This window comes from Bos javanicus, chromosome 2, assembly GCF_032452875.1.
Source record: "Bos javanicus breed banteng chromosome 2, ARS-OSU_banteng_1.0, whole genome shotgun sequence".
NCBI classification, from domain to species: Eukaryota; Metazoa; Chordata; class Mammalia; order Artiodactyla; family Bovidae; genus Bos; species Bos javanicus.
In genome coordinates, this window is record NC_083869.1 from 36,494,772 (window position 1) to 36,519,731 (window position 24,960).

General features: G+C 40.8%; 1 long non-coding RNA gene across 2 annotated transcripts in view; it reads right to left on the reverse strand.

The window, feature by feature from the left end:
• LOC133235219 (uncharacterized) overlaps positions 1-24,673 on the reverse strand; it is a 35,107-nt gene extending 10,434 nt beyond the window's left edge. The window contains exons 1-2 of one of the 2 annotated variants that reach the window (XR_009732484.1): positions 12,207-24,673; positions 9,778-9,852 (exon numbers count right to left, since the gene is read on the reverse strand). This is a non-coding gene — a long non-coding RNA (uncharacterized LOC133235219). The remainder of the gene's footprint in view (positions 1-9,777; positions 9,853-12,206) is intronic. The other variant, XR_009732485.1, reaches the window with a different exon arrangement.
• Positions 24,674-24,960: the final 287 nt, after the last annotated feature.

A 24,960-nucleotide genomic window follows, 5' to 3' on the forward strand; every position in this document is an offset into this window, starting at 1 on the left:
AGTTAATTAACACAAGCACTTGCTTCTTGCAGAGCACTTTGCTGTAATTTAGAACAAATTAAGGGGAAAAAATCATTTAAGTACTGTTTTCTTCACACCATGAAGTGAGCATGATGGGCCAAAGTTAACTCATTTAAAATATTGTCATCCTTTTCTTGTAATTATGAATAGCAATGCCATTTTTATTGCAAAAAAAAAAAAAGACATCCTGATTTATGCCATTTTCTATTTTTTTTCTTGAGCTTGTATTTAATAATGGAAATTGATTTTTTAAACTAATATAAAATGCCTTATTCTATTTCTCATTTCTCCTAAGTCTTTCATTTACAGTAAATTCAAGCATTGTATATTATCCTGGGTATTTTTCAAATATTTTGAAATTAATATGGTAAGTTATGAAATGACCATTTTCATATTTTCCTACCCTTCCCCCAACCCTGAAATTGTGACTTTACTACTATTTCCACTCAATAATTTATTAATTGAGTTCCTTCAGTCTCAACTTATGAGGTCATGTTCCCATGAGGCTGTTTAAACTTTGCTCTTCCCCTTCTCAGACAGTGGGGTTTTGCAGGAGCAAAAATGTAGGTAGTAGGCAGGATTCTCTTCCCAGTGGACTTTGGTTAGAGGGGAATACCCAGAACAGAAGACAGAATCAATGAAAACTCACCAGGATTAGGGAGGAATGGGGACTTAACAGAGGCATTCCTTCATGTGTCACCAAAAGCTTTGGCATTTCTGATTAAAAAATCTATTCTGTGGAGACTGAGCAATCTGTTCAAGATTGAGCGTCCCTGAACAGATGCAGTGTGGACCCAAGCCATCAACACTTGCAGTCTTCAAGTTAGGGTTCCTCTAGCTGGACACAAAACTATTTCCATTTCATTCCCCATGACACCTAAGGTGCAAAGGAAAACCAGTCTCTCTGCTCACTACCCATCTGAGGGGGCACATCTGAGTAAAGCAGTGCCTCCTGGTGACAGGGAAGGATCAGAGGGCCTGGTGACACTGGCACTCAACAGAAATTCCCTGGAGTTGGCACCTCAATTTATTTCCCAAGCGAAGTTTAGAGAAAAAAGAGGCATACTGAGCAAGAAGGCCAATTTGGTTACTTTCGCTATAGAAGATAATCTGTAAGTGCATGTTGCTATTCAGTCACTAAGTCATGTCCAACTCTTTGCAACCCGTGGACTGCAACACGCCAGGCTTCCCTGTCCTTCACTATCTCCCAGGGCTTGCTCAAACTCATGTCCACTGAGTCTGTGATGCCATCCAAACATCTTATCCTCTGTCACCTCCTCTCCTTCTGCCCTCAATCTTTCCCAGCATCAGGGTCTTTTCCAATGAGTCAGCTCTTTGCCTCAGGTGGCTGAAGTATTGGAGTTTCAGCTTTAGCATCAGTACTTCCAAAGATTATTCAGGACTGATCTCCTTTACAATTGACTGGTTTGATCACCTTTCTGTCCAAGGGACTCTCAAGAGTCTTCTCCAACACCACAATTCAAAAGCATCATTTCTTCAGTGCTCAGCCTTCTTTATGGTCCAATTCTCATATCTGTACATGACTATTGGAAAAATCATATCCTTGACTAAACAGACCTTTGTTGGCAGAGTGATGTCTCTGCTTTTTAATACGCTATCCAGTTTTGTCATAGCTTTTCTTCCAAGGAGTAAGCACCTTTCAATTTCATGGCCACAGTCACCACATGCAGTGATTTCATACTAGTGAGTAAATGTCATGTTCCATTTTCATAATCAACTGTATTTGTTAAAAAATGTAGTTGCATGGGTGGTAGCCACTATAATTACCCTGAAGTTTATTATCATTATTCATATCGCATTTGAGGCACTCTTATCTGACTCAGTTGGCATCTTTAGTCAGGAAGTCAAAAATATCAGTTAAAGCAAGGAATCATAAAGGGTAATAGATGCATACTTAGCCTGAACATTGTAATTTCTATTAGAACACACAAATATACATTTATCCACAAATCTCTTGGTATACAGACAGTATCATTCATTTCAATATGGCTTCCTGTCAGTCTTGTGCATAAAACAGTTGTTCACAATCTCTGGTTTCATTGCCTTTGCTGCTGCTAAGTCACTTCAGTCGTGTCCGACTCTGTGTGACCCCAGAGATGGCAGCCCACCAGGCTCCCCCATCCCTGGGATTCTCCAGGCAATAACACTGGAGTGGGTTGTCATTTCCTTCTCCAATGCATGAAAATGGAAAGTGAAAGTGAAGTCGCTCAGTTGTGTCCGACCCTCAGTGACCCCATGGACTGAAGCCTGTCAGGCTCCTCCGTCCATGGGATTTTCCAGGCAAGAGTACTGGAGTGGGTTGCCATTGCCTTCTCCGTCATTGCCTTTAGTGGAGTGCAAATTTAAAGATATCTGTAAGCCAGTCTGAGTGCAGAGCCCTAATTAAAAAAAAAAAAAATTCCCCAGTATTTAAAATTGTCTTTCTCAACAATAGAATCTTTAGCTATTCACGTTTATTGAGTCTTTGCAAAGCTTTTGATTTTCATAGTTTTCTTTTTATACTCATATTTTCTTACAATTTAGTTAGAGTATAAAATTACAATGCCTAGTACAATTGTCATAAATGGATTTGGGAACAAACACAACCAATCACATTAACCACGTGTATGAGGGTATTGGTGGGAATAAAGCTTTGCCTTCATTTCAACAGAATGTCTCAGAGGGCTTGGCTGGACCACCAGGGCAGTGAAGTCTTTAGCTTCTTCTTCAGCTGTTAGTGTTTCAGGTTTCCTCCAAGCACAGGAAATGAGAATTTCCCTTAGAACTTAACTTGATATCTACACAGAATGGATCTGAACAGAAATAAGCAAGTTATCTAAGAGAGAGAAAATAGCTTCCCAGGCCACCTATCTACTGTCTAGATTGCAACTTGATTAAACATGTCTGAGGAAAGAAAGCAAGAAGGTGCCTAGGAAGGGGCTGGGGAGCTGAATCAGTGGCCCATGGAAGCAGGCTCAGAGACAGACATCCTTGACAGCCTTGACAGTGTTGGAAGCAAGGATATTAGGCAGAGTATATTTTAGGGTTCCAAAGACATCTCTGGGTGAGGTGAATGTACAATATTGTTTAACCATCTTACCTTGTGCTGTAAACATAATATTCTTTGTTCCATTTCCATGCCTAACAAAAATCTTCTTAGTAGAGATTTGCCTAGTGTTGAGAGAACAACCTCCCAGACTTTAAGTACAATAGGTCCCTAAGAGAGGGGCTGCCTATGGTAAAGGAAATGACTTGAGACTGTGATTAAATTTCCTGTGCAGTTAGAAAAAAGCTGTTGATTGTATAAGTACTCATCTTAAATTTCTGGTTGTAAATGAATACACTGGCATTGTGACAGCTACTTCAGTCTCCTGGGTGATTCTGTTGTGGCAGGTCCAGACTGTTGTTCACTGAGAAGGGGATCTAGACCCAAAGAACTTGTCCTAGTGTAGTGACTGAAGGATAAGGGCACAGTGCTTACATGGACGCCAGAAGACTCCTAAATTGGCATTACAATCTCTATCACGGCTTGTGGATGTTTACTTAGGGTGAGTGCAGCATGACATCCCCTAGTGCCAAACAAGAGTGATTTTCTGGGATTAAAATCAAAACCCAGATCCTGGCACACAATTGTGATCTTCAGGGTCCAACCCATCTCCACTTAGGCTCCATTTCCCGTGAAGACTACTAAGTTCTGCCACCAACTCTCATTCTATTGATTTCACAGTAGTATTTGAGGGATCACAGATCTGTTTCATGCACCCTGTTTTTCAGATGACAAAAAAAGGCTTAGGAATATACTTTGAGTTCCATGTGCAGTACGATAGATTTTTGTTGGTTATCCATTTTAAATATAGCAGTGGGTACATGACCTGCTCAATGTTATGTGCCAGCCTGAATGCAAGGGGAGTTTGGGGGAGAATGGGTACATGCATATGTATGGCTGAGTCCTTTCACTGTTCACCTGAAACTATCACAACATTGTTAATTGGCTAGACCTCAGTACAAAATGTTTTTGGTGTTAAAAATAAAATTTTTAGAAATTTAATAAAAATATTCTTTAACTGATGAACACTATCTGGCTAAAAGTTGGAATTAGAATCTATCTCATGATTCTCAGTTTTGAGCTCTCATCAGTCTGTGGCCTACAATTCAGCTGACCCCAGAGCACTGCAAGAAAAGTGGAGTTTCAGAGGACTGTGGGGCATGGTAAACCGTGGACAATGAAAGAGGTCATGTTATATAATCAGAGAAGGGCAAATAGGTTCTCAGCTAACTCAGACACCTGATAAACAGAGACATAGTTTCAGTTCTGCTTTGGAACCCAAACAGGTCTATAGAGCAGGTAAGAAGGGCATGTAGAGCTCTCAAGGTGGGGAGCTGAAGGTAGGAGATACAGGAGGGGGAGCTGGGAACCCCAGAAGAGCTCTACAGAATCCTTGACAAACAATTAAAAGTGAAGTTACCCATTTGCATTTTTATGATGGATCTTATGAATGGCAAGATTTATTCCTATAGTCCTGAATAGTAGCAAAAATTGGGTTATTTCTGTTTTGTTCTGTGTTCCTAGAGAACGGTGTATCCTTGTTAAAAGCTAATGCATTGCATTCCAACTTGATTAAAGATATAAAACAAACAGCTGTGAAATTCATGAAAACTCAGGAAAAAGAGAACTTTTGAAAAAGTCTTTTTTATGTGTAATGGCTAGAAAGCAGAAGAAAACAGGACCTATTTTGAGTTTGGGTTCTAATTGGTCACATACATATCAGATAAAAATGCAGTCCTTCAGCATCTGTTTTGTTCATGTGTGGTTGGTATATGTGTGGGGTATCCCTCCAAATCCACACCACACCTGTCTTCACCCTGCTCTGTGCCTCAGATGGTATCATTTGAACTTCCAGCATCAGTTGGGTCTACCCAATAGGAGGCTCCACAGGGAGATTTCAAAGGTGGGGAAAATGTTGGTGATTTTAATCTTCCCAATCCCCTCCTCGCCTAAATGCAACTGAATAGCACGCACCTTTCTCCCCTGAGGCCATGGCACCCGTATCCTGCCCCCTCTTCCACAACTACTGCCTTTTCCAGATCCAGGAGCAGCAAAACCACTCATCTCTTCCGGCCTGGGGTGGTGAAGTCTCCTATGGCATGAATTTCTGGGTGCTTCGCTCTCCCTTGTTGCTCCCTGGAAACTTCCCACACCTTTATAAATGGTTCCCTCATTAAATTCTTTCCAGTTCCACTTCTCATGACTCCTCCATTTCCTGGAGGGTCCCCAAGGATACAGCAAGCTTGCAAATGTTTGGTCATGCTTTTGATATTGGAATAGCTCACACTTTAGCAGTCTTGATCCTCCAGCTTTCAATTTCATTTTTGTGTGAAGCTTTTCCAAGACAACAACATAAAATTCCAATTAAACACATGTTTAGCCCTACTAGAGTCTAAAAGCAAGCACAATTAATCATTCCCAAGTAAGCCATACTTGGACTAAAGTAAGAGTGGACACTGTCAAGGGAAGAAAGATTATTATAAGCCTAAACTGTTAAATTATACTTTCATGACTGAACACAACTGTAATCCATATTATTATTTTAAATTACACTATAAAAAGCAGTCATTTATTGCCTTTCCAAAACCTAGTGATAATATATTACCAAATTATCAAGGGTACTTTATTAAAGCTCTTGAATTTGATTTATACTGCATGATGTAGCTTATCCTTGAGAAAAATCTACTAAAAGGTACACTTAGTCTTAAAGCTAGTGAAATAAAATCTCCCTCTAATCAGCCGCCGGAAAGCTTCCGCTTCAGTGCTTTGTTGATACTGGTGTCAGCAGGACCTTAAAAGCTTGAAGCTTTTTATGTTTGATCAAATACCAGCATTATGCTGAAGCATAAGTATTAATTCACAGAGTGAAGCTTCCAAAAACTTCTCCAGTTCTCCTTCATCCTTCCTCCACCCATCACAAAGGTCAAATCAAATAGGAGGTTGGGGTCAATACAGAGATGGACATTTTGTGAAAGTTCAATACACACAGAACCACTCTAGAACCCAAGGGAGAGAAGAGCTCCAAAATACACTTTTCTGAAAATGCCAATCACATCTAAGAAAAGAAAAAGTAACTGCTGCTTGGAAGTAAGACGATGACGTGGTTGTTATTCTCATCTTAAATGAGAAGTGGAGTGCCAGAAAGAGTTAGACTTTTCAGTTAGTGTTTGGAGGAGCTGGGATCATTGTCAGTCAGATCATAACGGTCCCTTCCCAAATAAAATCTCTCAACACAGAAATAGGAAGCCGCTAAAGTTAAAGAAAATAATCTTTTCTACAACTTTTACCCCACTTTGATTCTGGGCCTCCTAACAGAAAGCTTTCGTTATGCTGCCAGATTCCTCACCCCCAACAAATGCTCAAGGGAACAAACTGGATTTTTAAAGTGTGTCTTAGAAACAAACATACAGCAAAGTATCAACAATAAAACAATGTTCTCAGATGATCATTGTACAGAAGAGCCCAAGATGTATTTATATTGACATCAATTGACATTTATAGTTGCTATAAATGCTGATCTCAATAACTTTTACATGATCTCTTTTCCCTCCTATATACACAGACAAATGGAGAATTACTGTTCTCGCCACAGCAATTTGGACTCGAGGCAACCTGTAAGATGCTTACCATCACTGTAACACTATTAAGGCATGGTATTTCTTACCAGATTATTTGATTTTTTTTTTTTTTACTGATTGAATAGGCAAATAAGAGTTGGCACCATTATTTCTAGCAGGTACACAGGTAAGAGGAGCTGGGGAAATTAATTGCTGACATGGAAGCACACACATGCATTGAGAAAAAGGGGGGGAATTACCAGAAGGACCTTTGGGTTTGCTTGAAAATCATATGAGAGAGTTAAAGAAACATAAGCTGTGCATCTTCTATTGTCTGAGTCTTTATTGCCATAAATGTATTGGACAGTTCTGGGCACCACAGGTGTGATGTACATCAGATCAGATAGGAAATGGAATTTACCATGACATTATAACTTTAGTGTCATTCTTAATAAAATATAAAATTTAACTGAATTGGTCATATTAAGGTCCCAGGGAAGATTTTTCCTGTGATTGAAAGAGGAACATTGCCCAAAGCCATTCCTGCTGACTCCCCAAGTCAAAGAAATTTATTTTCCAAATTGATGACTTTCCTTGTCCATGGTTGCATGGCTTGAAATTTGGTGCCCAAAACATTCAGCCATGATTAGCTTCTCTCAGTTTAAAGGATCTGCCACCAAGTTAATTTTTATGGCACTTTGGAGACTATTTTAGTTGATACTTGACATTTTGTCCATCTCTTATCTTTGAATGCCTTTCCTGACAAGCTTACTTCCTAGCTTCCCTTGCAGCTCAACAGCAGGCATGTGACCTGGGCTCCACCAGTGAGATGTACACAATTGAGACTTCAATGCAAAAGCAAAAACCACTGCAGGTATGATGAAAGATGACCCTCAAAGATATCAGGTCCCAATACCTGGGACCTGTGAATGTTACCTTACAAGGTAAAGACTTCACAGATGTGGTTAAATTAAAGGTATTGAGACAGGGAGAGTAACCTGTATTATTCAGGTGGGCCATACACAACCTTGTGTATATCTTAAAAAAGGAGGGCAATGGTGAACAGTGTGGAGATTCCTTAAAAACCTGAAAATGGAACTGCCGTACAACCCAGCAATCCCACTGCTGGGCACACACACCAAGGAAACCAGAACTGAAAGAGATATGTACCCCAATGTTCATTGCTGCACTGTTTACCAGGACATGGAAGCAACCTAGATGTCCGTCAGCCGACGAATGGATAGGACAATTGTGGTACATATACATATGGGATATTACTCAACTATTAAAAAGAACACATTTGAGTCAGTTCTAATGAGGAGGATGAAACTGGAGCCTATTATAAAGAGTGAAGTAAATCAGAAAGAAAAACACCAATACAGTATACTAATGCATATATATAGAATTTAGAAAGATAGTAATGACGACCCTATATGCAAGACAGCAAAAGAGACACAGGTATAAAGAACAGACTTTTGGACTCTGTGGGAGAAGGCAAGGGTGGGATGATTTGAGAGAATAGCATTGAAACATGTATATTACCATATGTGAAACAGATGACCAGTCCAAGTTCAATGCATGAAACAGGGCACTCAAAGCCAGTGTAATGGGACAACCCAGAGGGATGGGATGGGGAGGGAGGCAGGAAAGGGGTTTGGGATGGGGGGACACATGTACACCCGTGGCTGATTCATGTCAATGTATGGTGAAAACCACCACAGTATTGTAAAGTAATTAACCTCCAATTAAAATAAATTATTTTTTTTAAAAAAGGGTGAATAAGAAATTATACAAATGACCTTATTTACAAAACAGAAACAGACTCACAGACTTGGGGAAGGAACTCATGGGTGCCAGGGGAGAAGGATGCAGGGAAGGGATAGTTAGGGAGTTTGGGATCAACATGTACACACTGCTATATTTTAAATGGATAACCAACAAGGACCTACTGTATAACACAAGGAACTTTGCTCAAAGTTATGTGGCAGTCTGAATGGGAGGGGCATTTGGGGGAGAATGGATACATGTATACGTATGGTTGTCCACTTGAAACTATCACAATATTGTTAATCAGTTATACTTCAATATAAAAATGATCTACTTTTAGAAATGGTGGCTCAGATGGTAAAGAAACTGCCTGCAATGCAAAAGCCCCAGGTTCGATCTCTGGGTCAGGAATATAAAAAGTTTTGTTTTTTTTTTTTTAAAAAAAAAGGAGGGCAGAGGGAGACTTGACATTTACAAGGCAGAGACAACGTGATGACAGAGCAGAGGGGTTTGAAGATCCTGACTTTGAAGACAAGAGCTACGCAGCCAAGCCAAGTAATACCAGATGCCATCAGAAGTTGGCAGGGTTTGTAAGGAATGTGTTCTCCCCTAGAGCCACCAGAAGGAGACAGCCCTGGCCACACCGTCCCTGATTTCCCACCAAGTCAGTGATACTGACTTTTGACTTCTGTCCTCCAGAATTGTAAGTGAATACTTAGACAGAGGAGGCTGGAGGCCTGCAGTCCATAATGTCACAAAGAGTAAGACACAACTGAAGTAACAACACAATAGCACACATTTTTTGTTTTGGGGCTTCCCATAGGCTCAGCGGTAAAGAATCCGCCTGCCAATACAGGAGACACAGGTTCAATTACTGGATTGGGAAGATCTCCTGGGGAAGGGAATAGCAGCCCACTCTAGTAATCTTGCCTGGAGAATTCCATGGACAGAGGAGCCTGGCAGGCTACAGTCCATGGGGTCACAAAGGGTCAGACACAACTAAGTATGCATGCATGTTTTTCTTTTAAGCCACTCAGTTTCTGAAAATTCATTACAAACTGGAAACTAATACAAACATGAAGAAGGAGGCCCTGCACAGAATCCACTGTACTAAGAGTGGTGGAAGACACAAACAGCTGAAATGGCCAAAGTTCAGAACTACAGTCCAATACCCAGCGAGCTGCTGATTCTATGCCCAAAAAGTGTATCTGTGGAGTCCCCTGGTATAATTTATGCATTGCTTTTACTGTGTAGTTTCTGACCCTCTCAACAATTCTGTGAGCTACCTAATATACTTTTAGAAATTACTTTTCTGCTTAAGCTAGAGTAACTTCAGTTTTTTGCATTTAAGGATCCTAGCCATCACAATAGTTAAATTAGCATTACCTTAAAAATGGTGGGTCATCCTCACCTATAGCAGATCATGTATGGAGTATCCTCTTCTTCCCATGTATTTATCTACTTGAAATCCAATTAAACTAAGACATAGAGTGGAAAAGAAAAGGCAATATCAGAGGCATATTCAATTCAATTAAAATAATTAGAATGAGTTACTGTATTCAATCAAAATAACTATGTGCCAATCCCTATCTTTGACAAGGTAAAATGGGTACTTTGAAGATTGTAGTGTAAATAAATAACACGTAATTTCTGTCCTGGTATCTTGCCCCACAGTTCAGTGAAAGAACATGCTTCTCTCCAGGGCCTTGCTACTCAACTTGTGGCCCAGGCGCCTTTAGCATCAAAGAAGAGTTTGTTAGAAATGCAGAACCCCACACCTTACCTGAGGCCTACTAAACCAGAATCTACATTCCAGTATGATGCCCAGGTGGTCCATATATCTATTAAAGGTTGAAAAGCATTTTACAAGGGGACAAGGAGGAGGACTTCATAGAGGAAGTGGCATTTGGTTTGACACTTAAGTTGATTCTTGGATTGAGCTGCACAGAGAAAGCGACTCCATGTAAAGAACACTCTAAGCAAATGCAGGACAGTGGGACAATATGGAACACAATTATGGGTCATAAAGCGTTTTTAAAAATCCTACATATAGACTGCATGTGTGCTAAGTCGCTTCAGTCATGTGTGACTTTTTGTGACCCCATGGACTGTATGTAGCCTTCTAGGCTCCTCTGTCCTTGGGATTCTCCAGGCAAGAATACTGGAGTGGGTTGCCATGCCCTTCTCCAGGGGATCTTCTCAACCCAGGGATCAAACCAGCATCTCTCCTGTCTCCTGCAGACTGGCAGGCAGGTTCTTTACCACCAGCACCACCTGCGAAGCCCACATATAGACTACTCAGTCATAAAAAAGAATGAAATAATGCCATTTGCAGCAACATGAATGGATCTAGAGATTACTATACCAAGTGAAATAAGTTAGAGAAGGACAAATATTACATCAAACACATATGTGGAATCTAAAATATGGTAAAAATGAACTTATTTATAAAACAGAGACAGGTTCATAGACATAGATAACAAACTTATAGTTACCAAAGGCGAAACTGTGGGGGGAGAGATAAATTAGGAATTTGGGGTCAGCAGGGGCTTCCTTGATAGCTTAGTTGAAAATTCCTTGGTCCAGAAGATCCCCTGGAGAAGGAAATGGTAATCCACTCAAGTGTTCTGGCCTGGAGAATCCCATGGACAGAGAAGTCTAGTGGGCTGAAGTCCATGGGGTTAGTCCATGGGCAAAGAGTCGGATATGACTGAGCCACTAACACGTAGATACAAATTACTATGTATTATATAAAATATATAAATGACAAGGCCCAATGTATAGCACAGGGAGCTATAATAAATATCTCATAATAGACTGTAATGGAAAAGAATCTAAAATTTTTTTAATAAATAAAAATCCTACACATAATAGGATAAAGAATGGCGAAGTAGGTTAGGATCCATCTGTGGATGGCTTGAGAGTCAGGCTCTAGAGTTTTCACTTTAGACTGGAGCACAGAAGATGCACGAGGGGACTGTGTCCAGAATTTTGTTTCAGGATATTTAATCTGACCATATGTCAGATTGATTTAGAGGGACAACTAGAGGGAGGAGCTCAACAGGGAGCAAATGACAACTGTTCAGGCAATGACAAAGTAATGACAGTATGAGATAAAGAAAGGATTTGGGAGGTATCGGTCCAGGAAAGGCGTGGCTCAGGGTTTCCCTGGTGGTCCAGAAAAAATAAAAAGAACTTGGTACTGTTGGGCATATTAGGGATGGCATAGAGAGAAAGATCCAAAGTCTGGGTGTTCAGCAAGAAAAATGAATTTGAAGAAGTTGGTTTACTAGCAAGATGAGAACTGGTGAGTCTGAATTTTAGTCTTACTGGTTTGGGTGCATCCCAGGACAGGCCCTGGGTGTGCATATGGAAATATGCTATTAGATTAGAGCTCAGGTGGGAGGTGGCACTTGGAAAAAGATTTGGGAGAAACCAGCATAAAGGCGATAACGCATACCTGGGAAATAGGTGAGCTCGCCAGTGTTAAAAGAAAATTGTGGATGGTGGGGGAAAAAAAAAAAAACAGGCAAGGAATGAGCTGGGAGGAATACCTTCACTTAGGGGTCAGAAAGAGAAAGAAAAGTGATTGTACTAGCCAGAGATCTTGGGAGTAAACTACAGAACCCAACTCTGGCTCACCTAAGCAGAAACGTAACTTATCGACAGGATGTTAGCTTACAGAGAGAGAAAGGAGGGAAAACCAGGCCCACAAAACAATGCCCAAGTTAGGCCAGCAGCTGTGAGCTGGGACGAGGTTACGGGGCGGTTTGGTGAGGTCATAACGCTGCATGCGCGGCACGCTCCGCACAGACTTAGGGCTACCATCACCTGCAGAAAATATTTTGACTGTCCGGGGTAGGAGCCTCTGTCTGGCAGGGCCCAGGTCACATGCCCGCAGGCTAGCAGCCGGGATGGAGGAGGGGAGGACGAGGGGCGCGTAGGCGCTGGAATGGCAGCGGAAGAATCAGGTGTGCAGTGTCTCGGCGGCGAGATCGCTGGTCACGTGATCACCAGACGCAAACAACCCCGGGAAGCCAAAGAGGATGCGGGCTAACGGTTCCTGGCTCGGCCCATTGCGGTCACCGGCACCTTCAGGGGGAACTAGGCAGACTTAGAGAAAAAGAAGTGAGCAGCTGGAGAGGTGATAACAGGAAGGCTGTACGCATAACTTGTTTTTTTTGTTTGTTTTCTTTTTTAAGACTGGGGTGGAAAGAAAGCCGAGAATGGTTATTTTACAACAAGGGACGTTTGAATTTATTTCAGGCCACTAGGCAGGCATCTCTAGCAGGTGATTGAAAATTCCATAAGAACAAAAGAAGTGAAATAAGATCCTAGAGGATGTGGGAGGGGGTGGGATAAAATAAAAGCAAGTGGTGGTGGAGGGAGGTGGCTGGAAAAGAGAAAGGAAATTGGGACAAGTAAGTCTTGGTATGGGTCTTTTAATTCGATGTAACTAATATTTCTGATATGCCTACCATAAGCAGGTACTCTGCTGGGAAGAGGGGGGTGGTGATTAACAAATCTTGATAAAGCAAGCCACTATTTCAATGAGCTGATAGTCCAGCCACATCAGATAGCCTCTCATGTTCCTTCAACCTTAAATATGCTACATACAACATTTTTAACTGAAAATATCAATAAAAGCAAGTTAGAATTTAATAAGGTCAAACAAGATATGAATTGCTGTAGGAGTTCAGGGCTGGAAGCAAACACTTGCAGCTGGGAAGGTTTCCAGGACGAAGGTGGATTGTAAAGGATAAGTACACATCATGGGGACATGAGCATTTGGAGGGCTTGCCAGAGAAAACAAAAGATAGAAGCAAAAGCACAAACACAAAAATTGGATGTTAGAGTAGATATGCACCAGTTGTGGGACTTCCCAATATTTGAATCTCTTGTCTGAGGTTCCTCTGAATTATGAGGCAGAGCTGTCACTCTAAAACTTGAAAGGTCAGATCCTCAATTGCCCAGCCACCTCTAAGTCTAGGACAGAGGGGCATGGGTTAGATTCATCAATTAGGCATGCCCACCACTGATTGTAGCAGTGGCCATCACTGCACTGGCTCTGTGACATGATTTTATCCATAGTTTTCCATCCACTGCATAGATTCATTTTCAGAGTCTGGTTCTCCAGCCCGCCTAGCAATTCCACATGCTCTCTGAATTTACTCAATAAATTTCTTTTCTTATGTGCACTCCACAACTGGACCACTCAGAGATGTTCACGGAGTTATACAGAGAAGAGAAGAAGGAGGAAGGTGACAGAGGTGGCCAGAAGGATAAAAGGGGGAATGAAAAGGAGGGAGACAGATCCAGCCAGTAATCAGTTCCCTAAGTGTTCTCCACCGAGTTGCCAGTCCAGGTTCGATGCACGACACTGGATGCTTGGGGCTAGTGCACTGGGACTACCCAGAGGGATGGTATGGGGAGGGAGGAGGGAGGAGGGTTCAGGATGGTGAACACATGTATACCTGTGGCGGATTCATTTTGATATTTGGCAAAACTAATACAATTATGTAAAGTTTAAAAATAAAATTAGGGAAAAAAATAAATAAATAAATTTCTTTTCTTTTTAAATTGGCTGTATTTTCTTTACCTTGCTTGCAACTGTGGAATCCGAACAGATAAGATAATCCTGACCAATACTGATGTGATCATGGAAAAGCTTATAATCCAGTTTAAATGTAGAATTGGGGGGAAATATGTCAGAAGAACAACAACCAAAAAAACCCTAAATACATCAAGTCAAAGGGGATTTAACACAGAAAGTTAAGAGAATCATTCAGTCTCTAGAAGGTCCAGGGAAAAAAGGTCAGGGAAAAGGTCAGAGCAAAGGTCAGAGAAGCCACTGTTGGAATTCAAGAAATTTAGAAATGTGTATATTGTAGAAACCACTACTGCAGATCTCAGCCCTCTGCAGCACCAAAGTAGGTGACTCTCAGGAGGAAGCCTGGAAATCTTGGCACATCTGCCCAGATGTCTGCCATCCACGGATGCTCATGCGCTTGTGCATACCTGCAGCTGGAGAACAATGGCTTCTCCTCTTCTTTGCAAATCTCAAACCAGTGTCTCTCATAGAAGATTCTAAATTGAAACTCCACTGGCAAGGGAATCTGAGAAGTGTAATTTACAAATTTCCAATCCTGCAATTAAGGAGAGCATTTGGAAGGATGGTCATTGAGGAGATAGGAGATAACTCTGCCCACTCTGAAAGCTCAGATGCTCTCTTCTCTCCTTCAGCTTCATCACTCTCCTGCTCCCTCTGCATCTGCTAAACCAATAACCTCATTAAAACTTCCAAGACTTTGATACCTTGATTTCATCCACTCTACCAGCTCCTTCCTCTTGAAATCTTTGATTCCTTTTTCTTCAACCACTGCCTCTCTAAACAGTGTAAAATCCCAACGTTGTACAAATCCAGCTGTCAGGTTCTTAGGTTCAAGCTTGCAGACATCATTGGGGGGAAAACTTTTATACCATGCAGACTGGTGTCATGAGTAGATTATAGCCTTTGACAAGTCCCAAGTGAGCTATAGCTCCAATTCCCTACAGTTACTGTTTAAAGCTTAATAATACTCCTATCAGGTCTGACTGCTACCCATCTGTTTCCCACCCCACACACACTCTAAGCAATGGTCTTATCTCCTAGTCTACAGAGAAAATAAGTAACATAAACTTGGTATTTCCTTGTGTTCTCTTCCTTCTTCTCACATAAAAGCTTCCATTATTATGGGCCCCTGTTTCCAGTTCCCACCACTTTCCTCCTCTTAGTAGGGGAGGCAACTAAGGTTCCTTCTCCTGCTCCAGATGGAATCCTCGGGGATTTTATCATTAGTTACTATCTGTCTTGCTTAGTTGCCTCAAATTCTCTCTTCCTGCCTCATTTCCTTCACCGTGCAAGAATACTCAATTCTCACCCATCTTTAAAGAAGAAAGACCTTTTTTAACCATCAGATCAGATCAGATCAGTCGCTCAGTCATGTCCAACTCTTTGTGACCCCATGAATCGCAGCATGCCAGGCCTCCCTGTCCATCACCAGCTCCCAGAGTTCACTCAGACTCACGTCCATCGAGTCAGTGATGCCATCCAGCCATCTCATCCTCTGTCGTCCCCTTCTCCTCCTGCCCCCAATCCCTCCCAGCATCAGAGTCTTTTCCAATGAGTCAACTCTTCGCATGAGGTGGCCAAAGTACTGGAGTTTCAGCTTTAGCATCATTCCTTCCAAAGAAATCCCAGGGCTGATCTCCTTTAGAATGGACTGGTTGGATCTCCTTGCAGTCCAAGGGACTCTCAAGAGTCTTCTCCAACACCACAGTTCAAAAGCATCAATTCTTCGGCGCTCAGCCTTCTTCACAGTCCAACTCTCATATCCATACATGACCACAGGAAAAATCATAGCCTTGACTAGACGAACCTTTGTTGGCAAAGTAATGTCTCTGCTTTTGAATATGCTATCTAGGTTGGTCATAACTTTCCTTCCAAGGAGTAAGTGTCTTTTAATTTCATGGCTGCCATCAACATCTGCAGTGATTTTGGATTTTTAACCATATACTTAGCCATTTTTCATTCTTTCTGCTTTTGTCCATAGGCAAGATACCTAGCTACCTGAATAGTAGTTGTCTACACTCACTTTCTACCTCCACTAACCTCACACTGGAAGATATTATAGAATATTATTATTGGGTTCAGTTTCTGAGATGGTCAACAGAGTTCAAGCTTTGCTTGGACCAAGTACAAGTCATTTAAATTCTGAAAATCTCTGATTGTTACCTTAAATCAGGAGTAATCACAACTTCTCAGGGTTATATGAAAAGTGCTTAGTTAGCACAGAGTCTGGCATGCAGTGGGTGCATTTTAAATACCACATGGCCTGCTTATTCCTTGAGCTTCCATGATCTGGCTGCCCCCTCTTCTAGTATTGACACTGCCCCCAGCAAGGACCCCGGTGACTGTGTTGTTAAAGGTGATAAACATTTTTCCATTTTTTAAAAGATAGCATTTTATTTAATTTCTTCAAGGTGTTCCACACTGTGTACCCCTCTGTCTTGATTAAAACCCAATCTCCAAAGTGGGACACACAAGATGAATCACTTGGGTGGGAAGAGAAAGCACTGCAACTTCCATTGACTGTAAGATGCACCATTATTTTATATATTAGAAAGAAAAACACTGCCAATTAAATATGATATAGCATTCTTGTCATTTACAAGTTTAGTTAATATTTCTTACAAGAACTCATTTAGATTTATGTAAGCATACATTTATTTAGGGAACACAGATGGCTCAGTGGTAAGGAATCCACCTGCCAAATAGGAGACAGGGGTTTGATCCTTGGGTCAAGAAGATTCCCTGGAGAAGGAAATGGCAATCCACTCTAGAATTCTTGCCTGGGAAATCCCATGGACAGAGGAGCCTGGCAGGCTACAGTCCATGGGGTCACAAAGAGTCAGATACTACTTAGTGACTAAACAACAACAAAATACATTTATTTACATGTACAAATAATGGTGGTATGATCTACTGTGACTGAATTCATATATGTGTGGACACTGATGTCATTTCAGCTCCCTGGTGGACAGATGTTAAAATGGGGGAAATATGCATCTTTTGCTAAGTAAAATATATTTAGCTTATATCTAAAACTTAGAGAAATTAAGTTTTACTAATAGTTACTTATGGATTGAAAATGTTATATGTATATAATCCATAAGTAAACAGACATCTATGAAGATTGTTCAAAGAAAAACCTATTGATTGGATACATAATTTTAAAAGTTAAAAGACCACTGATTTAAACCATTTCAAACAAGTAATGTGTGTATTAGTCATTCAGTTCTGTTCGACTCTTTGTGACCCTCCATGGACTGTAGTCCGACAGCCTCCTCTGTCCATGGACTTCTCCAGGCAACAATACTGGAGTTGGTTGCCATTCTCTTCTCCAGGGGATCTTCCTGACTCAGGGATCGAACCCAGGTTTCCTGCATTGCAGGCAGATTATTTACCAACTGTTTATTATTATTTACCGATCTATTTCCTGGTGGCTCAGAGGGTAAAGCATCTGCCTGCAATGTGGAAGACCTGGGTTCAATCCCTGGGTTGGGAAGATCCCCTGGAGAAGGAAATGGCAACCCACTCCAGTATTCTTGCCTGGAGAATCCCATGGACGGAGGAGCCTGGTAGGCTATAGTCCATGGGGTCACAAAGAGTAGGACTGAGTAACTTCACTTTTCATTTTCTATTTACTAACTGAGCCACCAGGGAAGCCCAGGTTTTCTTTCTCCATCTTTTCCTCTGTCTTCTTGCCTCCTATCTCCTTTTCCTCTTTCCTTTCCCTTCCATGAAATTCTTCATTGTTTAGACAGTCTTATAATTTCATCTACTGCCTATATGCTGATGACTTTCAAATCTGTCTCCAACAGATAGATCCCTCCTGAGTTCCAGACTCAGTGAATTTCTCCACATCCATACCATGAATACTTCAAATTCACCAACTCTGAAAGTGAATTTGTTGTCCCCTTAAAATTTGCCCCTCCCCTTATCATAGCAAAGGGTACCATATTTTGAGTTGCCCACTTTAGAAGCTTGGAATTTATTCTTTCAACTCCCACTTCACACTTTCAGATATCATACCTTTCAAATGGCTCTCAATTTTGTCACCCGCTCTCCTTCTCCACTGTTACCCTCCTAATTTAGGCCCTGGCTACAACAGAAAATATGTTACATTAAAGGCCAATATTTCCATCCACAATGTAAAATTAAAATGAAAAAATAATTTGCATCATTAGTTTATCATGCTAGAGTTACTGAGGTAATCAAAATGGTCTGAAACAAAAACATCTGCTGCTAAAGGGTATGTGCCAGGACTCAACACAATATTGTTTTAAGCCGATAATTAACTGAGATGCTGAACTGATTTTTTCTATCCCATAATTTGGTGTCTAGTGACTTAAGTATCTGGCTGTTAGAGAAAATCCCATTATTATTTGGCAAGCGATTTTAGACTGGATTGATTAGCCATGAAATGAATGCAATGATTTGTACAGCTTAAATATGCACGTAATCGTTTAAATATGAGATGACATTGATAGCTTTCCAAATAGTGCTGATATTCTAATAAAGCTATTCACTAACATATATCAGTATAATCCTTATACATTACCATCCAATTTTTTCTTTATAGTTCCAGAATTTCCCACTTTTATCTTGACTAAATTCCTAAATTCTTCATTCTAACACCTTTCAGAGGAAAGCAATAGAATGGGAAAGACAAGAGATCTCCTCAATACCAAGGAAACAATTCATGCAAAGATGGGCACAATAATGGACAAAAACAGTATGAACCTAACAGAAGCAGAAGATATTAAGAAGAGGTGGCAAGAATACACAGAAGAACTATACAAAAAAGATCCTAATGACCCAGATAACCACGATGGTGTGATCACTCACCTATAACCAGACATCCTGGAGTGTGAAGTCAAGTGGGCCTTAGGAAGAATCACTATGAACAAAGTTAGTGGAGGTGATGGAATTACAGCTGAGCTAATTCAAATCCTAAAAGGTGATGCTGTGAAAGTGTTACACTCAATATGCCAGCAAATTTGGAAAACTCAGCAGTGGCCACAGGGCTGAAAAAGGTCAGTTTTCATTCCAATTCCTAAAAGAAAGGCAATGCCAAAGAATGTTCAAACTACCACACAATTGGACTCATCTCACACACTAACAAAGAAATGCTCAAAATTCTCCAAGCTAGGCTTCAATAGTACATGAGTCAAGAACTTCCAGATGTTCAATCTGGATTTAGAAAAGGCAGAAGAACCAGAAATCAAATTGCCGACATCCACTGGATCATAGAAAAAGCAAGAGAATTCCAGAAAAACATCTGCTTCATTAACTACACTAAAGCCTTTGACCATGTGGGTCACAACAAATTGTAAAAAACTCTTAAAAGAGATGGGAATACCAGACCACCTCTGCAAAACCTGTATGCAGGTCAAGAAGCAACAGTTAGAACTGGACATGGAAAAATGGACTGGTTCCAAATTGGGAAAGGAGTACATCAGGTTGTATAATGTCACCTTGCTTATTTAACTTATATGCAGAGTACATCATGCAAAATGCCAGACTGGATAGAGCACAAGCTGGAATCAAGATTGAGGGGAGAACTATCAATAACCTCAGATATGCAGATGACATCACCTTTATGGCAAAAAGCGAAGAGGAACTAAATAGTCTTTTGATGAAAGTGAAAGAGGAGAGTGAAAAAGCTGGCTTAAAACTCAACATTCCAAAAACTAAGATCATGGTATCCGGTCCCATCACTTCATGGCAATTAGATGGGAAAACAATGGAAACAGTGACAGACTATTTTCTTGGGCTCCAAAATCACTGCAGAGTGATTGCAGCCATGAAATTGAAAGACACTTGCTCTTTGGAAGAAAAGCTATGACCAAAACCTAGACAGCATATTAAAAACCGGAGACATTACTTTGCTGACAAAGGTCCATCTAGTCAAAGTTATGGTTTCCAATAGTCATATATGGATGTGAAAGTTGGACCATAAACAAAGCTGAGCGCTAAAGAATTCATGCTTTTGAACTGTGGTGTTGGAGATGACTCTTGAGAGTCCCTTGGACTGCAAGGAGATCCAACCAGTCCATCCTAAAGGAAATCAGTCCTGAATATTCATTGGAAGGATTGATGCTGAAGCTGAAATTCCAGTACTTTGGCCACCTGATGTGAAGAACTGACTCATTGGAAAAGACCCTGATGCTGCAAAAGATTGAAAGCTCAGCATGCTGCAGTCCATGTGGTTGCAAAGAGTCAGACAACACTGAGCGACTGAACTGAACTGAACACCTTTCATCAATGATGGACTGTGGTAAATACAAAATAAGCTACATTGATGGTTGCAGCTTTATTGCTAACTTTAGTCTCCTCTTTCAATATTTACAGTTTAAATGCAGACAAGTTTGGTTGGAAAGCACAAAACCCAAAACCACAGTATACAGTTTGAAGAGAAATGCAAAGAATTTCAATTGTACATGGACTTATAGACATTAAAATGTTTGTCTAGAAAAATTGGAAAATCTGATTGTACTATAAAATATCTCTCACCCTTTCAATGGTAGCTTATACTTTTCTATTTCCCTGAATGATTTCCCTTATCTCTCATCTCCTCTCTACTTCCATTGTTGCTGCCCAATTAACACTCTCCTGTCTCTTGTTGGACTTTCCTAACAGCTCTTTCAGTCTTACCAATTTTAAAGGTATCCACAGCTGCCAGAGTCATCTTGTCATCTTTTTAAAATCTAAACCTGGTTATATCTTTGTTGTTTTGTTGTTGCTATTTAGTCACTAAGTCGTGTCCAACTCTTTGGGGACCCCATGGACTGTAGCCCACCAGGCTACTCTGTCCATGGTATTTTCTAGGCAAGAATATTGAAGTGGATTGTCATTTCCTCCTCCAAAGTATCTTCCCAACCCAGGGATTGAACCCATGTCTCCTGCATTACAGACGGATTCTTTACTGCTGAGCCAACAGGGAAGCACATCTTTGTTGGTTTTTTTGGTCAAAAAGTTTTAACGGTCTGCAGTACACAGAGGATAAAGTCCAAGTTCCTGAATGTTGCATACAGCACTTTTTCTTGATGTAGCTCCACCTTACCATCCAGCATCACATTTGGACATTTCTGCACCAATAGACCTTGCTCCACTCCTGGGTAACCACTCAGATGCTCTGCACTGTGTGCTGTCTTTATGACACTGCTTATACAAGTCTCACTACTAGAAAGCCCTTTACCCCTCTCCCACATGGCAACCTTTCTCAGCCCCCAGAGCCTCCTACTCTGAAAAATCTTCCACTACTGTCTGAGCAAAATTAATTGCTCCCTCTTTTAAGCCAGGACCCTGGTGTTAATATGTCTACTGTTGCACTAGAAAGTGAAAGTGAAAACGAAGTCACTCAGTCATGTCCAACTCTTTGAGACCCCATGGACTGTAGCCTGCCAGGCTCCTCCATCCATGGGATTTTCTAGGCAAGAGTACTGGAGTGGGCTGCCATTTCCTTCCACAGGGGATCTTCCCAACCTACGGATCGAACCAGGGTCTCCTGCGTTGCAGACAGATGCTTTACCATCTGAGCCACCAGGGAAGCCTGTTGCACTGAATCCTCATAAATTGTAACTGCTTCTTCACATGTCTCATTTTCCATTAGGCTCAGAGCTGCTTGAAGAGAAGGACTGTATCTTCTCTATTATTTTTATCTCCAGTAGTAATGAGTAGCTAACAATAACAATAAATGTTAGTGATTACACACTAGGACTGCATCAGGTGCTAATCTGCCTCCCTCACTTAATTCTTACAATACCCCTATATGAAGTGGGTGATTTTATTAGCCCCATTTTATAGATAAGGAAGTAAAGCAAAGCACAAAGTAGGTGCTCAATAATGTTAATGAATGTTGTCGCTTTTTAAAAAATTTAATGGAGTCATATCAGCAGTACTCTTGAGAGCTTCCAGAAGCTATCACAACTGAAAGTGGATATCTTGGTGCAGCAGGGTACATGCAGCGATCTGAGGCTGGCTGTTTGGTTCCGGAAGACCCAGATTATCTGCCATTCCTCAATTCAACTCCACATATAATGGGCTTCAGGAGTAATTGCATTGTTTTTTGTTTTTCTTTCACATGATATACTGACTTTGTAAATCGTTGTCCTTTTCCCTGATTTCATCTATACATAACCAACGTGAATCGTTGAAATCAATACTTCTTGTCAATTTTCTTAAAATGTCTAACACAGAGATAAGGTTGCCAGACCTGGGAAGAAAAAAATGCCCACCTTAATACCAGTAAGTGAGCAGTTCTTATGCTAATTTTATCTGGTCTAAATCCTCTCTCCAGCTAGGCTCAAATTAAGATGGATTTGAGAGTTATCCTAGATTATAAGAAACTGTTGTTCTGTGAAACTAGCTTTATAATTCTTCAGCTACATCACTGCACATGAGCATATGAACTTAGATTGTTAACCAATATGGGTTGTTTCCAGAAAACATTTTCATTTTAACCACTCCAATTTGCTGAGCCCAAATGCATAATAAATGGGTGGGGCGGGGCAAGGGTGTTGGTAGGGGTTAGGTGACTGGGTGGAAGACCAGAGGCTGAGGTATTTGTAGTTCAAGGATTGGTGCCAAGTCACACAGTTTGTAGCAACTACCTACTGCCCACCATGAAGCTGGCCCTGCCAGTGAGGGAGAGAAGTGTTACAAAAACACCTTTTTTAGCCCCTAGATTAATTCATCAGAGATACCCACAACCCATATTAAAAATCACAGAAAAATAAGTTCACTAATAATCTATTGAGTTCTTCTAGGTGAAATCCACACCTCATGTGACATAGACAGATGAGGAAAAGGGAAAACACAAGCAGAATAATAAAGTAGTTGAACCCGAGGATTTGACCACCTGGTTCTTCTGTTGGGGGAATCATGCCTGTGATCTTTACTTTGTACTCAAGATACCTTTGTTATTACAAAAGGCAGTGATGGGGGAATTCCCTGGTGGCCCAGTGGTTAGGATTTAGCACTTTCACTGCAGAAGCCTGGGTTCAAGCCCTGGTTGGGGAACTGAGATCCCACAAGCCATGTAACATGACCAGATTTTTTAAAATTACTCGAATAAAAGAAAGCAGTGATAGAATAATAAAAGACCACTTCCCCAAGGGAATGAGTTCAGTGAGTAAAACCAGGACACATGGCCACATAAAGAATTCTGTACACTTTTGCATCTATTCCTTTCAATTCTCTCTGCTTCTTCTTGCTCCTGGATCCTGCTGCCTCTTGAATTCTTGCAAACTCTCTGTGTTTTGTTATCCCCAGATCCCTAAGAGAGAGGATCTGATTGGTTCCACAAATCACAATAGTCCCTCCTGAGTAACCTCTCACACCAGGCCTATAGAATCTAACAGCAGACCATGTCTGTTCATTTATATTCCCACCCTAGTCTCAGCTCTCAGCCCATGACTGATGAGTATAGGAGTATAAATACCTCAGCTCCCTCAACCCTGATGGGATTGTCTGTGGTGGGATCCTCATGTCTCCAAACCTCTCTACAGAATAGTTACCAAGTTACTTTCTGTGGGATTTTGCTTGACATCCCACCCTTGTTTGTCTTCCTTTCAACCTTGTCCCATGTCCCCATTGCTCTGGATTTTTCTGGGAAAAATTCCTATCTCAAGGGCCCTATGACAGCAAGACAAACTCTACATTCTATCTGAAGACTCTTTTCATCGGGGCACTTTCACAATTATCCCAGGGCCTGCTTTGGGGGAGCCAATCTCAGAAAAGGCATTTCATATTTTCCTCTTGGGAGTTTTCAACCTGCCCTTATTAAGAGCCTACTTTATGGATTTTGGCTTACGTTCATAAGAAAAAGACATTTTAAATTCTGCTAAGACATGTAGAGATTGGCTGTCTTTGAGGCAGAAGCCGATCTTTGATCTATTCAGCTGTGATCAGGGGTGCAGGGTCATGTAGAACAGACAGCATCATCATCTGTGCATACCCTTTATCAGGGACTTGGCCATAGGCTTTGGCAGCCTCTCTGAGATTAGAAGCAGAATCCCAGAGCTAGAAAGCTCCCTTGAGGACACTTTCATATTTATCTGGATAATGCCTCTTGGGCATAAGTATGGCAAGGTGATAACAAGTAAAGGTAATAAGTGCAAACTGTGTATGTCAAATTGAAGAAACCAAAGTGCTCTCAGTGGTGGAAATAGTATGGAAATGACAACGTGTCAATTGCAGTCATAAAGCAGTATTTTAAAATGTGAAAGACAAAGACAGAAGAAACAAACTTGGGAGTATAGTATCAAGAGGGAAAACACACCGACAGGTATGTGCAAGCACACACACGAGCAGCAAGCACACGTACACCCACCCACACACACATCACCTCTTCTCACCAAGAGCAATTAGAGGTTGAACCACATTTAAGAACCTTAAATGAGAACGGTATCTCCTTAATTTTCCATTAACTCACTCACAGGGGAAGTCTGACCCCCCACGGGGAAGAAACTGATGACAGCTATTTACAAGGCAGCAAGGATACACCTTTATTTACGCTTGTATTCTGCTTTTAGTTTTTGAATTCTTAGGTATCTATCATTCATTTTGTAAATTGCATACAGCAACCTAGTAGGTGATTTGCAGATTAAATCATTTAACTGTAAGAATAATAAAATATTAAAAATTCTTTTATACTCAATAACTATTAATACTTATCCTAACTCATACACAGACATCACAATATAAAGTAACACTACAAAACAGCCATTAAATGAAAGAAATCACAAAACATACAAGGTGCTTTTGAAGGAAATGAGGAGAAACGTCCACAAACATTCCTCTACCCAAATTTGTTCGTGATGACCTCACATAGCACAACGGTCCAAACTCTACCCACAAAAGGGAGGGAAAAAAAAACAAATGAAGGTTTTAATTTTTATTCTTGAACTATTATTGTTTGTTGCCTGACAGGATTTTTTCTTTGTATTAAAAGGAATTGTGCC